The following is an 18786-nucleotide window of genomic DNA, read 5'->3' as shown; positions in this document are numbered from 1 at the left end:
TCCATGCACTGAGCAATTCCGTTATTAATTTGGTTAAGCTGGTACCCTTCAAACTGTGCTGAAGAAGGCTATACTCTGAGAATAAGCCCTGTTGCTATTTGAGTGTTCCACTATACTGGTGGATTCTGTAGCACCCATAAAGTTGAAGAGGCATTCAACAAGAATTAATGCTGCTGTGCATGCTCAGATATCACTGTTTGTGAGCATGTAAGGCAAATTATTATAAAGGTAGGATATATGTAAAAGGTTTTGAGGTCATAAATTTATCTCAGCAATTGAATGCTGAATTCCTGTTTCATGAGGACATAACATTTAAAGATTGTATTTTGTCATCTTGAAATGAGGTATAGTTTTAAACATACTTATTTCTGGAATTACTTTTCTGTATTTTTGACAACCGGCCATGTAAACCTGTGAAATCAAGTAGCAACAAGATAGTGGGTGGGTTTTTTTTCCAGGAATTTGTTTTGATATAATGACTACATTGAATTTATGCCGGTAAGTAGAAGTCAGAAATTAAAGGTGAATTAGCAAATTAGGAACAGTTGTGAAGTCAACGTAGACAATAAATATGCAGTATATATCAGAATATCCAAGTGGATAGTACACTGCAGTGTTGCTAGAAATTGCTTTAATGCTTTCTAATGGCTTTGAAACAGCACTGTGTATCACCTTACTACTCTTTGTGAAAGACACATAAAAATCAATTCCTTATACTGTGAAGTTCCAAGAAGGGGATGATTGGTGTCTGTTTAAGTGTGCTGTTCTCTAGTAATTTATGGCAAGTTCTTTTAACTTAGTACATTTACCTCACTGGGGATAATCTCGCCAGCTCTTAGAAAGACACAGTACAATAAAAGCAACACTCCTCCAGTTACAGGAGTTCATACTATGGAGTGAATGTATACTGTGCTGATAGATCGGATTGGTGCAGTGCTTACAGGGGATCAGCACTGTTCTTTCTGGAGAAGAGCCATGTCTGCACAGGCAATTCCCACTAATGATGTATCATTAAGGTATTTATTGGGCATTGGTGCAATCTTTCAGTACTTAAACTTTGAGGAAGAATACAATAGGAACAATTCTGCCTGCATCTGCAGACTGGAGGAAAGAAATTTGACGTCCTTTCTGTTGTTTCAAATGGAGGGAAATCAGAAAATATTTAATTAAAGTATATAATTTTTTTTGAAGAGCCAAGATAAAGTGGTTAACAAGAACTTATTTCTCATGATTGAGAAATTAATAATCTAGCTAAAGGGTACAGCTAAATTTAATTAATGGGAGTTGTGAAGATTTTATCTTAACCTGAGGGAGGTGCAATCTGGAACTCATAGGAGGAATGATAGATGCAGAAACTCAAAAGGGAATTTGCCTGGTTGAGCAGATACTGTGTTTGGAATCAATTAAGCAATTGACTGAAGGTTGACAAGTGATGTTATGTTTCTGAGAGCACAGATCTTTACTATTCAGGGCCAAAATGCCTTTTTTCAAAGCTCAGCTTCCCAGCCCAGCAGATGTGAACGGCTAGAGATCAAAGATTTGTTTCTGAATAGGTTAAATTTCCAACTAATATTCTTTGTTCAGTTTCTTGTCAAAAATGAGAGACAGTCTTCAGTTATTAACATAAATGGCAAGCAATAATCTGTCTGAAGTTAAAAGTAGTGCTTTCAAGCAACAACACTGTCTATAATGAACAGACAACATTGGCTCTTCAGCATAGCATTGTATCTGGGAAATCATGTCTCACAAATTTGATTGAGTTTTTTGAAAAGGTACCAAGTGGATTGATGAGAGCCAAGTTGTCATCATTGTTTTCATAAACCATAGCATGGCCTTTGCCAAGGTACCACATGATAGGTTGGTCTGGAAGGTTAGCCAATTGGATGTAGAATTGACATGATGAAGTCAGAAGGTTTTTCAGATTAGAGGTGTGTGACTTTCAATCCCCATATGCTGCAGGGATTGGTGCTGTGTCTGCTGTTTTTTGGCAAATATATTAATGATTTGGATGTGCCTTTAGCTGGCATTGCTGGTAAGTTTGTGGATTACGTCAAAACTAATGATGTAATGGACAGCGAGGAAGGTCTTCTGGGATTGCAACATTGTCTGGATCAACTAGAAAATAGGCAAAGGAATAGCAGATGAAATTGAATTCAACAAGTCTGATGTGCTACATTTTGACAAGTTAAACTAGGGCAGTAGTTACACTGGGCAGGGGTTTGTTGAGCACTGCAGAACTGAGAGACTTTGGGATTGAAATACAAAGTTTCCTGAAACTGGTGATACCGATAGGACAGTGTGATGAAGAAGGGTTTTAGCACACTTAATTGGTCAGGGCATTAAGTGCATGACTTGAGACATCACGTTATTCAAGATGTTGGTGTGACCAGACTTAACTATTGCATCACTATTGGTCACCTAACTATAGGAAGGATGTCACTACACTCAAAAGGGTGCAGAAAAGATTGACAAGGATGTTACCAGGACTGAAGGGGTTTAGTTATAAAGAGAGACTGGGTAGGTGGAGGCTATTTTCTGTGTAGTGAAGGTGGCTGAGCAGTGACCTGGTAGGAGTATATAAAATCATGAGGGGTATTGATAAGATGAATGGCCACAGTCACTTTCCTGAAGTCTAAAATGAGAGGCCATCAGTTTAAAGAATTCACAGTCTTCTGAAGGACTTGGAAAACTTAACTCTCAAGCAAGCATGTACAGCACCTTTAAGTGGAAGAAGGTTCATCCCATGGCTGAGAGCGAGGCTGGAGTGGGGGACTCCGAGCCAGACTGAAATGCAGTGGGATGGTGTCCCCTCTACCCAGCATCCTGTTAGTAAATGTGCAGTCGCTAAAGACCAAGATTGAGGACTTAAGGGCAAGATTGCTGTAACAAAGGGAAATGAAATGTTGTGCGCTGTATTTTATCAAGATGTGGCTTACCCAGAATATACTGGAAAAGGCAATCAGTTCCAAAAGCTTCTCAATACACAGGATGGACCGAACTGCTGATTTGGAAAAAAAACAAGAGGGTGGAAGTGTGTGTTTCCCTGTTGTACTCCATTGTGGTTTTGTCAAACTCATGTTCACCTGACCTTGAATACCAAACGATCAAATGTCAATCATTCTATTTACTAAGAAAGTTCTCCTCCATAATCTTGACTGCAATTCACATACTATCAGTGGCCAACAATAATCAAGTGCTTGAGATACTGCATGATGCTGTCACCAAGCAAGAAACAGACGCATTTCATGTCACAGTCGAGGATTTCGGTCAGACTTTTTTTGAAGAAATCCCTGCTGAATTAACGTCAGCACATAACATGTAGTGCCAGAGATACCAACACACTAGGTCATTGCGACTGTTCCATGCCTAGACCATATTACAGGAAATTTCATCACTAGTTTGTTCTTCTTGTACCTGCATAAAGGCAGAGGTTAAAGAGCAAGGCTCCAGAGATTAGAACAAAAATATGGTCATGGGAGGCAGAAGAGCAGCAGATTGCTTTGAGTTGGTGGACTTGCCTGTGTTCAAAGACTCATCTGTGGATCTGAATGAATATATCACCATTGTCACGGAATTTGTAAAAGCAGCTGTAGATGAGTGTGTCCCCACAACACCATTCAGTCTTCCCCAACTAGAAGCCCTTGATGGACCATAAGGTCCGCAATCTGCTGGGGGCCAGATCAGACGCATTCGAGATTGGAGACCAAGAAAATTAAAGGAGATCCAGGTATGATTTCCGGAAAGCAATCTCGCGGGTGAAGTGGCAATTCGGGACTAATCTAAAATCAAGGCAGGATGCCCAACAATTGTTGCAGGCCTTCAATTTTATCACATCTTACAAAGTGAAGGCAAGCAACATTTGCAACAGCAAGGCTTAATTTCCAAATGAACTCAATGCCTTCTATGCTCACCTTTACCATCAAAACATGGAGGAGCCATCATAAACTCCCACAACGCACGATGATCCTGTGATTTCAGTCTCTGAGACTGATATGGGAACACACTTCAGAAGAGTGAGCCCATGTAAAGCATCTGACACAGACAGGGTACCTACCTGGCTGAGTACTAAAGGCCTGTGATGATCAACTGACTGGAGTGTTCACTGATATCTTTAACCTCTCGCTTCAGTAATCTCGGGTACCTTCCTGTTTCAAGCAGGCTTCAATTATACCAGTGCCTAAGAAGAACATGGTAACTTGCCTCAATGACTATTATCCAGTAGCGATTATATCCACAGTGAGAAAGTGTTTTGAGAGGTTGATGATAAAACATATCAACTACTGCCTGAGAAGTGACTTGAATCTGCTCCAATTTGCCTACTGGCACGACAGGTCCACAGCAGATGCTATATCATTGGCTTCTCACTCAACCGTGGAACAGCTAAACAGCAAAGATGCATATATCAGGATGCTCTTTATCGACTGCAGCTCGGCTTTCAATACTACCATCCCCTCAAACTAATCAATAAGCTTCAAGATCTTGGCTTCAATACTTCGTTGTGGAGCTTGATCCTCAATTTCCATAATTGCAGACCCCAGTCGGTTTGGTTTGGCAAGAGCATCACCATCAGCACAAGCCTGTGTGCTTAGCCCCTGCTGTACACACTATACACTTATGACTTTGTGGCTAAGCACTGCTCCAGTGTCATATTTACACTTGATGTCACCACTGTTCTTTGCTAAATCAAAAGTAGTGTCGAATCAGCACATGGCAAGGACTTTGAGAATTTGGCTGAGTGGTGCCACAACACCAGTCTTTTACTTCATGTCAGCAAGACCAGGGAGCTGATTATTGACATCAGGAGGAGGAAACCACAGGTTATGAGTCAGTCCTCATTTAGGGGATCAGAGGTGCAGAAGGTCAGTAACTTTAAATTCTTTGGGGTTATCATTTCAGTGGATCTGTTCTGGGTCCAGCACCTAACTGCCATTATGATGGAAGTATGACAGCACCTCTACTTACTTAGAAGTTTGTGAAGATTTGGCATGATGTCTAAATCTTTGACAAACTTCTATAGATATGTGGTGGGGAATACATTGACTAGCTACAGCACAGTCTGGAAATTCCATGCCCTTGAATGGAAAATCCTACATAATATAGTGAATACAGCCCTCCCCACCATTGAGCACATCGACACAGAGCATCATTGCAGGAAAGTAGCATCCATCATCAGGGACGTCCACCACCGATGTCATGCATTTTTCTCACTGCTGCAATCAGGAAGAAGGTACAGGAAACTCGAGACTTAGGCCACTAAGTTCAGGAATACGAGGGGTGATTGATAAGTTCATAGCCTAAGGTAGAAGGAGTCAATTTTAGAAAACCTAGCACATTTATTTTTCAACATTGTCCCTCTGCTACATTTACACACTTAGTCCAGTGGTCGTGGAGCATACGGATCCCTTCTTTGTAGAAGTCGGCGTGTTGGACCTCCAGGAAGTGGTCTACAGTGGGTGATTGATAAGTTTATGGCCTAACATAGAAGGAGATAAGTTTTACAGCTCTCGTTACATGCACATGCAGTTCAAATCTTTGAGTGATTATGCAGAAAGTTTGAAGTTAATAACTCATCTCCTTCTACTCCTGCTGTGGATGACCGCTGGACTAAGTGTGTAAATGTAGGAGGGGACTATGTTGAAAAATAAATGTGCTAGGTTTTCTAAAATTGACTCCTTCTATCTTAGGCCACAAACTTATCAATCACCCCTCGTAGTTATTACCCCTCAACTATCAGGCTCTTCAACTAGAGGGGATATCTTCACTCAACTTCACTTGCCTCATCACTGAACTGTTTCCTGAACCTATGGACTCACTTTCAAGGACTCTTCATCTCATGTTGTTGATATTTATTGCTTATTAATTAATTTATTATTGCTATTATTATTTTCTCAGCTCAAGCTAGTAAAACCTGAGGTATGGACATAGCCAAGCACGGTCATTTGTTAATTATGAGGAACCTTTGGATTATTCTAGTGGTGTTTATTATTGTGGCTTTCTGAAGATTTACATAGATATTGCTGTGTAACCCTTACTGTTTAATGCTATTGTGTAGTGCTTTTGGGATGACACCAGTTGCAGATAGATACTGTCTGGACAATGTATACACTGCTCACGTTCCAAAGTCTTTAAATTTCCTCTTTTAGGTCAGCATATTTCTAGTGTTTTTCACTTATAGATTTCTGTAAGTTATGTGTGTCTGGAATGACTATATCTATTAAATAAATTGGTCTTTCTTGTTTATCCTGTATTATTATATCCGGTAAGGTGTGATTTATTTTATGGCTTTGTATTTTAAAGCAAGATTTTGGTGAATGATGTTTGCCACTTGATTATGCCTGTGCAAGTTATCAGATTGATTTAAACTTTTACAAGATCCTGTAATGGTTTCTCTTGGCATTTTCAACATTTATCAGCTTAAATCTGTTGATCTTTTATTATGTATTTTTGTGTTAACCACCTGGTCCTTTATTGCCACAAGGAAACCTTCTGCTTCTGGGAAGAGGTCTCCAACTCTGAGCCAGGCATTCAACACTTCCTTGTTGACATCTAGTCTGCTCAGATCATGGGGATGTCTTCCATTGAGCAAAGGTATTTTTATTTCTATTTTTTTTTCTTTTTGTTCATTTCCTTTTGGATACTGGTCGTCTGTCCTGTTGGTGCTGTTATTCATTGATTCTTTTATGGTTATTGGATTTATTCAGCATGCCTGCAAAAAATGAATCTCAAGGTTGTTTATGGTGACATATGTAGTGAGATAATAAATTTACTTTGAACTTTAAAGTGAAAGGGGAAACCTTTAAAGAGAATCTGAGAAACAGCTTTAACATACAGAGGGTGGTTCGTGTATGAAATGAGTTACCATTGGATGTGGTAGTGGGAGGCACAATTTCAACATTTGTAAGGCATTTAGACAGATATGTGGCTAAGAAAGGTTTTGAAGAATATTAGCCAAATGAGGGGAAACTAGAACAAGCTCAGGTAGACAATTTGGTCCGTTTGGACAAATAGACTGAAGGGCTTGTTTCCAGGCTGCATAACTCCAAATAAAATATGATTAGATGACCACTTGGGTTTTTACTGAAAGGATGAACAAAGTTGATGGGAGTGTTCTCCGTTTCCCAGATCTTATTCCTACCTGAATGGGGTTCACTTGTTGCATGCCAGTTGCACAAACTGGATCTTAATAATTATCCATTTCTGATTGCCAATTCATAATAATCAGAGATATATTTTGTTTTTACTTTCATTTTCATTAAGTCTAAAATACTTTAAGCTTGTATAACATTTCTTCTTTTTAAATTAATTTTGTTCCAAATATATTTCGGTGAGGTATTTAATTAGTTATAAAAATATCTAAAGAACATAGTTAAAAATGATGCTGGGGCCTTAAAGTTAATGGAGCAGTTTATAAATTTCTTTTGCAGAATGTTATTAACCTAGCATAGTTTATTTTTATTGCCTCATAACAAAATTCATTGCTGAAGTGATTTAATGGAGTGATATAATTAGTATTACAAATGGGAAGGTATGAATCTAGCTCAGTTATTTATGCAAAGACCTTGGCACCTTGATGGTAGGTAATGCAATATTTTATAGAATCCCAAATGAGAAATATAAATTTTCTTTTCCCCCTGATCAATTAATTTCACAGTTGTGAAAAATCTTTTCTGGCACCCTGATAGGAATAAAGTTGCCTTTCCACAAAGTGAGCTGCTGCTATTTTCAGGATGAAAAGAGGATCAAAGTAGTGCCTTCATAAAAATCTGTGAACAGCTGGCATCAGAGTGCAATTGGCATGGATCAGAGGAGAAAAATTGTGCCCATCTTGTATTATCGTCAAGCTGATCACTGAAAATAATATCAGAAATGTACTCGCCATATGTCAATTGCAAAACATCATCATACTAGCTTACAATGGAGATGAGTAACAACAAGGAGATCGAAGAAGGTGCTGATCTTCTATCTGACTAGGATGTGAGATCCACGCTTTAAGCGACCCCACGCTGTTGCAAGGTGATAGATAATCGTTGCCTAATCTCAGGATATGTTCCATTTTACCGAGGAATGGTCACTAGCATTCCATGTTTATGTTGAAGTTGTCCTTGAAAAGCACCTGTTTATAAATTCATTTTATTTGCATCTACTGATAATAGATTGTTTCCATAATTCATCTAACATTTTTGTAGAACTTTATTGAGCTTGAAAAGAATTTTATGTTGTTAAGATAAAAATGTTTGGCACTTTTTATGAATTATGAAGTTATGAATTAAGATCAGAAAAGATTGTAAGACCGGAAGTTTGCACCATAATTGATTTATTGGTAAATCCTAATGGATGATAGATAGCATATATTATTAAAAGGTATTTTTTCTTTCATCATAATGTCAACAAATATGTCTTAGACTAGCATTTTTTGTTAGCCCTCTGGCATAATATATATGGTTTGTTTAAGATATCTGTGTAATAGCTAAGGTGTTGATGAATGATAAATTTATAATTATTAGCAGTTAGGTTAGTGTATAGTATCAAATGAAAAACAAACTGACTTGTAATTTCTGGCAAGTTTAATACAACAAGAATAGATGTCACTAATACCAGTCACACATAATTGGATAAATAATAATATTTATAACATTTCAACATCAACTGAGGTTCTGTTGAAGTATTACATAGTTTTATTGAATGAACATGCAGTTAGGAATGAATAGGACAAAGGAACTTGCACAACACAAACAGGACAAAGGAAGCTCATGCTTCAAGTTAAAACACAGCTTATTTGCCATGCTGTAGCATTAAATAGTCAGAATTCAAATGTGTAAGAGTCACACTGTTATTTATTAAAACAGCTTGCAAACTAACATACTTGATACAAGTAACAAATTCAGAATTAAGCCAATCTGAATTGATCTGAACTTCAATGATAGATTCTGATATTATTTGTGCTTGATATCATAATCATCAGATTAAATCCTACATACATGACTCATTGGTCAAAAAGCAGACATTTCTTCTTATGTATCACAGAAGAACACTAGTATATGTCTACTTTTGTCTGTTTGAGGATTGGCCTAACATTTGTTAATACTGGAAGCAGCATAAAGCAAGATTCCTTATATGTCTTTTTATCAATGTGTTCCATCATGTTATTGATGGTTAACTCTTTTCATTCACATTGAAACACTACTTGATCCCTATGGAGGGATTTCCTTCATCATTACTTATATAATTATATCAATGTACAAAGGACACTAATGCTTAGCCCTTGTTATTCTGAAAACAAAAATAGAAGAATATAATATTTTAGCTGAATAATAGCAATTTTTTCTCTGATTTCAAGTTAAAGGATGCGCTCACTCTTTTAAGGCCTGATTTTCCTGCATTTCCTTTATTTGATCCACCAGGTCAAGTACTGCTTTATGTTGTAACAACAATCCATGAAAATTTCATAAATAATTTAATTGGATCTCAAATAATAATGCTCAGTAATGAAATGAATTTGATATATGTGTAGGTTAAATTTTAGAATTAATTTTGAACTGCCTTAAAAACAGAATTTATCATTTTAAAGATACAAAGTGCAATTAAAACAACTTAGGGAGTGCACAGAGCTTAATTACATGGAATTCATTTCAAACTCCTCCTTTGAAATCTCTTCCTAATGATTGTCATTAGTTCCACCGTATTTTTAGCTAAGCACTTGGTATTTCAGTTACAAAAGACATAGGTTAAAATCTACTCTTCAAGTAAGATTTGTTCCAGATCTTGCACCAAATTGAGATGCTTTAAAAAGCATGTACTCTCCTTCTTGTAATAGATCTTAATAAAAGTTCTTCCTTATTGTCTTATTTGTGGGTTTCTTTACTCCCAGAAGCTATCAATTGGGATGTAAACATGAATTATCTCTGGACTTCACAACTGGCAAGATGGTTCCATGAAAAGCTGGTGAAAATGTTTATAAGGTTGAAGTAAATCTGAAGCAGATGGAACCTATCTACTCTCACTTTCATGCTAATAACGCTTACAAGAGATAGGAATCTTTCTTAGTATAATTAAATTTAGATGCCACTGGGGAAATGAAAACCTGATTTATATTTATCGTGTGTGGTGCCTATCTTTCAGGTTTGAGATTTTTTGACTTAAAGAAGAAAAAAATGTTGTCATGCTCTTGGTTTTCTCTCACAACATAAAAAAACTTGCTACTGCATCCTGCAGATCCATCCCTGTTGAAGATGTGCTGGAGAAGGATTGGGAGAGTTGGTAGGTTTTTGAGAGAGAAAGAATTACAGGGAGATTAGTGGAGGAATGCGATTGCTAGGAATACTCTGAGCTGGGATGAGTTGCAAGGGAAATATGAAATGTGCAACTCATATTAGAAGAAATTATTGGAGTGATGAATTTTAATGTGTTTGAGAATAGTTGAGGGTGGGGTAGAGAATGCAGAAGCAGGGATCAGATTTGGCAGTAATAAGGTGGCAAATATTCTATAAATCTAAGAAGTATCATTCAGTAGGTTATATGGTTGTTGTATGAAACTGGAAGTGTACACATTGTTAGTTTGGTTCAATTGTACTTTTTTTTGGATATGGGAATTTCATGCTGACCATATCATTGTTTAAGATGGTGATCCACTCTGCCACAATGAATATGCCCTTGGAAGCTTAGGTGACCTTCAGTAAACCAAAAATCTGGTATGGTGAGGACTTGATTTTCAGTCTGGTTTCTTTGCAGTCATTTTTCTCCATCACCGAACTTCTAAAATTATATTTTCAAAGGTACACTAAGTTTTTCATTAGTTTATAAATTCAGTTTTTCTTTGGCATTGTTTCAAATTCTAGAATATAAATATAATGGAATTGTAGCGTTGTTTCAAATTCCAGTATGATCATAGTGTTTGTATTCAAATCAAATATTGAGCACTTATTGTCAAATAACCAACTTCATGAACACCAGCCACGACCACAACCCACTATTTACTCTCCTGATTCTTCACTGATATTTTACCATATGAATTGCGGAACAGAATAAGACAGAAAAGCATGATGTGTTGACAGCATTCAGGACCCAGCACCCTAGTCTATTTGGAATGCATTCATTTACTCATGCCTCTATAGGAGAATCCATAAAACCAAAAGATAAGATATAGAAGCAGAATTAGGCCATTTGGCTCATCATATCTGCTCTGCCATTTCATTATGACTGATCCATTTCTCTCTGAGCCCCAGTCTTGTGCCTTCTCACCATATCCCCTAATGACCTGACTAATCAAGAATTTGTCAATTTCTGCCTTAAATATACCCAACGACTTGGCTTCTATAGCCATGTATGGCAATAAATTCCAGATTCACCACACTTTGGATAAAGGAATTCTTCCTCATTTCCATTCTAAATGGACATCCCCCTCTATTCTGTGATCTTAGACTTCCCCAGTGTAGGAATCATCCTCTCCACGTCCGCTCTACAGAACCCTTGCTACACTCGGTAGGTTTCAATGAGATCTCCCCTCACTCTTCTGAATCCCAGTGAGGACAGTCCCAGAGCCGTCAAACGCACCCCATATGATAAGCCTTTCAATTCCAGAATCATTTTGGTGAACCTCCTTTGAGCCCTGTCCAACATCAGCACTTTCTTTCTTAGAATAAGGGGCTCTAAACTGTTCGCAGTATTTCAAGTGAGGTCTCACCAGTGCCTTATAAAACTCATCATTACATCCTTGCTTTTGTATTTCAGTCCTCTGGAAATGAATGCTAACATCACATTTGCCTTCCTTAACCACTGATTCAACTGAGAAATGAACCTTGAGGGAATCCTGCATGAGGACTTCCAAGTCCCTTTTTTACATTTTCTCTCCACTTAAAAAAATGGGTTCAATAGGTACATTTAATGTCAAAGAAATGTATTACAATATCCATCCTGAAGTTCTCTCGCTTCACAGACATCCACAAAAACAGAGAATGCCCCAAAGAATGAATGACAGTTAAACGTTAGAACCCCAAAGCAAAAGCTAGAACCTGCACCTCCCACGTACAAGCAGCAGCAAGGCAATGAGCCCCCCCACCCCCACAAGCAAAAAAGCATTGGCACCTGCCACCGAGCACTCAAGCATGCAGCAAGGTATCAGTAAAGACATAGACTTGCGGTACCCCAAAGACCACTCATTCACCCAGTAATTTGACAGGCCACAAGCTCTTTCTCTCCCTAATAAAGGAAAAAGAGGTGTCCCTGTTTCGCAGCTAGAGTGGAGACATAACAAACAACTAGCTGATTCATGATGTTAAACATCTATTGCATCACTCTTTCCCAGCTCTGCACTCAGAGAGTCTCTGGACACAGCCCACAGTACTAACCCACTGGTCCCGATATTCCGTATTCTCCTGCAACGCCTCAGTTAGGGGCTCTGGCCTTGAATCAGCCCATCTCCAGAGCTATGAAAATGTGGCACCCTGAAGGCATGCTAGTCTTCCAGGTTGCATCCTTGGGATATCAAAAGCAGCTGGTCATGAGGCCCCGAGAGCAGGTCCCATTCCCACAATGAACTGAAGTCAGAGTGTAATTCCAGGTCAGAGTCTTCAAAAGAACCTGGAAAAGGAAAAAAAAAGAGATATTAAAGATAGAAATAGAGTTGTTTCTGAAGATTCAAACAAAGGAGTTGCCATTTAGCAATTCTACAATCCTGCCTATCTATATACTACTAAAACTCTTATGCTCTGTTTGTCTGTTTGTGACCTCCAATTAGTGCAAACGGTGCATTACAGTGGCACTATTTTTGGCTAATTCGGCTTAATATGCGCCAACTTACAGAATGCAGGCAACGTTCAATGTTATATATTCGTATAAAGTTGCTCACTTGCCAAAATCAACAGCCCTGCTTTCACCCGAGAGCTGATGTCAGCCATGATGGAAACTGCGACGTGACATCACGACGCATGCGCATGGCCAGTCTTAGAACCAACTCATGATTCTCGCAGCAGCGACACCAACCGGAGCAAAAGGGCAGGGCAGCTCTATTTCTAGCGGTCACTTTCTGCTAATCACCATCAGCATGTGCAGGATTGGGATAGATCAAACTGAGACCCATCAATCAGAGATAATTAAATCTTACTGTAATGACGTACTTCAAGACAGCCATCAAACCCTTTGCTTCAGTCAAAGGACAGCAGTGACTATATCATGTCCATTTAGGAGAGTGCCAACCACATCATCAAGAATAATCAGCATCCTGGAGGCTTTGGTTTTACTGCTTCTTTTCTTCTATCCAGCATTAGGGTAAAAAAAAAATATGGTCAGCATAATTATGCTGCATGGAAAGAGAAGGGGAGCATTATGGCCAAGAGATGATGCCAAATGTCATCAGGAAGCAGCAAGGAGAGGGAGAAACCAAGAATCGGATGAGGCCAGGGCCACATGACTCCAGGATCAAAGAATCAGTCCAAAAGATGAGACAGAGAAGGAGAAGCATGCACATCTCCAAAATGACAACAACTAGCATAGGAGGAGGAGGAGAGAGGAAGAGACAAAGGAGCTGAGAAATGCACGTCTCCAGGATCAGAGACAGACAACAAACAGCAGAAGAGATGAAGAGACAGGGGATGAAAGGGCTGCATGTCTCCAGAATGACAACAAGAGGCACAGGAGGAGGAGAGAGGAAGAGACAAAGGAGCTGAGAAATGCACATCTCCAGGATCAGAGACAAAAAACAAACAGAAGAGATGGCGGATGAAAGGACTGTATGTCTCCAGAATGACAACAAGAGGCACAAGGGTGGCAGATTAACCAGAAATTATGCCATCAAAAGTGTCCTTTGTTAAAAGAGGAGGAGCTATATTTGCCTTGCTACGCGTCGTTCTTCTTTAATAAACTGAGGTTTTCTTCTTCAATTTCCAAAGCAAAGTGATACCAATAGCATTCAGGAAAAATTAATGTTCATTCTGGTTACATCAGACTGCACCACCCTTCTCTCAAAGGGTGCCCCAATGGGTCACCCCATTGTCTAGTAATCTATTAAAGCTTTGTCAACAATGACTTGTATCCCCTAGAAAAGGAATGTGAATAGGCATGTGAAAGACGACTTTCAGGTTTTCTTCCAAATCACACCCTATTCTGACTTTTAACAGTGACTATTAACTGATTTATTAACAAGTTTGATCTAATTGTGCTCTTTCTTGTAAAAATAATGTTTAATTTATATTTTTGTTGTGAATTTTGCTTATATGATGCTATGCGCCTCTGATACTGCAAGGAAGTTTCTCTTTGCATCGGTTCATACATATACTTGGTCATATGGCAATAAGCTCAACATTGAGTTTGAAGGTAATGTAATTACATAAAATTCTTGGAAAAGTCCTTATTTATGGCGTACTCCTAATAGACAGCCTAAAGCATTCAAAAGATTGTTCATTATCACTTCTTACTATGCATTAGGGTTCAGCAATAAATGCTTGCCTTGTCAAAGATGCAAAGAACAGTGAATGAGTATAATAAATAGCAAGAATTTGTGCTATACATTCTCCTGTGGAAGCTAAATTCCTTGGATAAATGTGTGCTTGGCTTCACCAAAAGTCAGAACCAGGCAAGAGATCAGCTGCTGACACAGGGATTCCTGATGCTGAAATCAAGCGCAACACATAAAATGCATGAGGAACTCAAGTGGGTCAGGCAGCATCTATAAATAGTTGATTTTTTGAGTTATCATGATGAAGCGTATCATGATGAAATCCAGGTGAAGGGTCTCAACCTAAAATATTAACGGTCTGTTTCCCTCCACAAATGCTGCCTGACATGCTTAGTTCCTGCAGTTTTTTTTGTGTCGCTCACAAGGTCAGGTATTATTTTGAATTTTCGATCAAGGTAGAGTGAAATTGAATCACTTGTTATGTTCCCCGGTTATGTTCCTCAATGATCCCTTAATCTGACTTAAGGATTTCCATTGATGTGAACTCACCGATATTATATTCTCTTTGAGATTAGTCTGAATTGAAAAAGTAGACTGTGTAATAATATGATGAACAATGTTCAGGTACACTACTTCAGAGCCTTTACTGATCACTGTGTCCATTCATGATCTGGTTTTAATTTTGAAAGTGGCCCATGGATTCTGAGTGTGTTTCGAAGGCTTTAGATACCCATGTCATTGAGATGTCTTTGAAGTGCAGGAAAATGGGTTGCACCTCAATCAGAGGGGCACCAAAATCCTTTCAGAATGATTTTCTGGGTGATACTGAGGAGGATGTAATGTAGTGTGGTAGGGAAACAGGAAATGGATCATCAGGTTCATAGGGGGAGTAATTGGTTAGAATGTAGACATGAGGTCAATTAACTAATAGCAGAAACAGGTAGGGCCAGGCTTATGGGCACTGTAAGAATAATGGGCTAGTGTATTTTTAATGAAACAGTTATAACAAGAAAGGCAGATGAATTTACAACCTGGATTAGTACTTGAAACACCGATATAACAGAAACTCGGTTAAGAGAAGGGCAGCACTGGTAACTCAGTTTTCCAGGTTGCAGAATTTTTAGATGAGCCAGAAAGGGATCTGAGGTTCTCATGTCCCATTGCTATTTATGGAGAATGTCCTGGCAGCACAAAGAGAAGGATCTTGGAGTGGTCTTTCAGTGAGGCTGCATGGGTAGAACTCATGAATCAATAAGGTGCAGTTATTGTGATGGGGTCATAATATAGGCCTCAGAAAGAACCACAAAGGAACCAGAGGAACAGATATGCAGTCAGATCATGGAAAGGTGTATCAACAACAGTACTGTAGTAGGTGATTTTAACTTCCCCAGGATTGATTGGGACCCTTCTGGTACCAAGGACAGAAATGGGGCAGAAATTGTTAGTGCATCCAGGAAGGCTCTGTGAAACAATATGTATATTACCTAACTAGGAATGGAGCGAAACTAGACATTGCATTTTGGAATGAGCTTGACTGGGTGACAAGTCTCGATGGGAGAGCACTCTGGGAGCAGTGAACATAATTCTGAAAAATTAAAGAAGGTTATGGATAAGGATAATATGGTTCATCTGGGAATGTGCTAAGCTATAATAAAGCTCATTATAACAGCATAAGGCAGGAACCAGAGAAAGTAGTTTGAGGCAGCTGTGTGAAGGCAAATCCACATCTGACACAAGAAAGCCCTTTGTGTCAGATGTGAATTCTGAATTCAATCCAGCATGTTCACATGAGATTAACAATGAGGATAGCAAAGTTTTTGGTAACAAGAGATATTGTAAGTTCAGTTTAAGAAGTTTAAAAAATGTGTAAGATTTAGTAAGCAGAAATTAGACGGGTCTGTTGAGGAATGTAAAGGAAACAGGGAAGAACTTAAACAAATATCCTTGGTGCATAGGATTAAGGAGGATTCAAAGACATTTTGTCATTTCTGTATATAATATACCCGAAAGCCACACTGAATTTAAAGTGGAAAAAAGGATGGCTTCAGTCAGGAAAGTTGACAAATTTGATAGTACTAATGAAGGTTGGAACTCGTATTGAGAGGGTTGTACTGTATTATAACGTAAACAATGTAGAAGGGCAAAAGAAACCACATGTACTTTATAGGTGCAAAGACATAGAGTATTTTGTGCAACCTAGTAACCTCTGAAAAGCCAGCAAACAAGATGTTCGATGAAATTGTTACAATTTTACAAAATCACTTGGGCCCTAAGCTGCTGGTAATAGCTGGGAAATTTAGATTTTACAAAAGGAACTAGTCAGAAGATGAAAGCATTGCTGAACACGTTGCAGAACTGCGCAAGCTTTCCCAGTACTGTGACTTTAGGGATGGATTTTCTGACACATTAAGCAACAGGCTTGTATGTAGCATGTATAGTCAAAGCACTCAAAAGAGGTTACTGTCCAAAAGACACCTTACCCACTGCAATATTGTTAGTGACTGCAGCAAAGGATGCAGCAGATCTACAGAAAAAGGTTAAAATGTGAAATGACCCTGAATGGCGCAAAAAGCCAAAGATGTTATCAATGGGGCAAGTCCTCCCATGATGGAAATGACTGATGGTTCAAAGAAAAACCTGCAGGAGGTGCCACAGACAAGGTCATACAGAGAGAATGTGCAAGGCAGACAAAAAGCACAACTGAATGAAAAGTTTCAAACACAAAACTAAGCAAATACGTAAAGTTACCAAACGTAAATCAGAATCAGACAACATAGAGTCTGACAAAGGTGAACTGCTATGACTAGAATTGCATAGTATAACTGAAGCAGATCACAAATTCATCTGGATCACAATAGATGTGTCTGGTGTAAAACTGAAAATGGAGCTGGATACAGGGTCAGCTTTGTCCATCACTTCAGAGGCTGATGACAACCAATTGTTTTCTAAGATACTGTTAGAGAGGACTTCAGTGATGCTAAAAGATTATACAAGCAAAAAAGGGTCCCCCAACGGCAAACTAAAAGCAAATGAGATGCACAGAGGCCAAATGCAACAGTTAGAGCTTTCTGTATTGAAAAGTGGAGGGCCAACACTTTTTAGATATGAATGGTTGAGAAAAACCCAACTAGACTGGCACTCAGTCAAAGCTCTCAGAGTGCCATCAACAGGCAGTGGTAGCCCAAATGGTAGCACTAACCTGAGACTAGTAAAGCTGCTTAATGCTAATGTGAAGGTGCTTAAGAAGGGAATTGGTAAATTCAAGGGCATGAAAGCCGGAATTGAACTGGATGAAACAGCAACACTAAGATTCCATAAAGCGCGTCCAGTGCCCTATGCATTAAGTCCTGAAGTGGATGCTGAACTGCAGAGCTTGGAGGTGTCTGGAATTCTCTCCAAGTTAGAATGGAGCAATTAAGCCACACCCATTGTCCTTGTGATCAAGAAAGGGAATGCTGGAGCCACTCGTGTATGTGGGGATTTCAAGGAGAGCATCAACCCAGTGTTGCGTACTGTGCGGTACCACAAATAGAAGACACTTTTGCATCTTTGGCAGGTAGGGAGAGGTTTTCAAAGATTGACATCCCAAGTCTATATGCAAATGGAGATTGAGCTGCCAAGTAGGATGTTCCTCACAATCAAAACGCACAAGGGGCTATTTCAGGATAATTGTCTTATCTTTGGTATCCCATCAACACCAGCAATTTAGCAAAGAACAATAGACCAAGTTCTTCAGGATTTCCTGGGAACACAAAGTTACTTTAATAACATCATTGTGACAGGCAGAAATGATGAAGAACACCTCCAGAACCTTGGTAGTGTGCTTAACAGGCTGAGTAAGTATTATCGGCGTGCAAAGACAGAGAAATGTGAGTTTTTCAGGAATGACATCTCATATTGTGGACATGTCATTGACAAGCAGGGCTTACGTAAGTCACAAAAGAAGACTGAAGCAGTTCTACAATCACTCAAACCAGAAAATGTGTCACAACTTGGGTCATAGTTGGGCCTTCTAAACTTCTGCCACTGTTTTCTCCCAAGCATTGCTACAGTGCTGCATCCATTGAACACTGTTAGAGACAGGAGCAAAGTAGGAATGGTCAGAAAGATGTGAAAAAGCATTCAAGGAAACAAAGAATCTAATAACATCGGATGAACTGCTTATCCATTATGACCCATCCCAGCCCATCAGACTAGCATGCGATGCATCCCTATATGGCTTTGGAGCCATTTTGTTACACATTATGAAAGATGGATCTGAACACCCAATTGTGTTTGCTTCAAGACCACTGACGAGCACAGACCACAACTACTCACAGATCGACCAAGAGGCCCTTAATCTAGTATGGGAAATAAATAAGTTCCACTATTGCCTCTATGGACAAAAGTTTACACTA

At 38.9% G+C, this 18786-nt stretch overlaps 1 protein-coding gene across 1 annotated transcript in view; it reads left to right on the top strand.

The window, feature by feature from the left end:
• The window catches only part of nrxn1a (neurexin 1a), a 1764001-nt gene that overhangs the window by 642872 nt on the left and 1102343 nt on the right, over nucleotides 1–18786 (top strand). The window lies entirely within an intron of this gene.

The sequence above is a fragment of the Mobula birostris genome, chromosome 8 (assembly GCF_030028105.1).
Source record: "Mobula birostris isolate sMobBir1 chromosome 8, sMobBir1.hap1, whole genome shotgun sequence".
Lineage (NCBI taxonomy): Eukaryota > Metazoa > Chordata > Chondrichthyes > Myliobatiformes > Myliobatidae > Mobula > Mobula birostris.
Note: the sequence above shows the minus strand (reverse complement) of the source record. Positions and strands in the feature narration are given on the sequence as shown.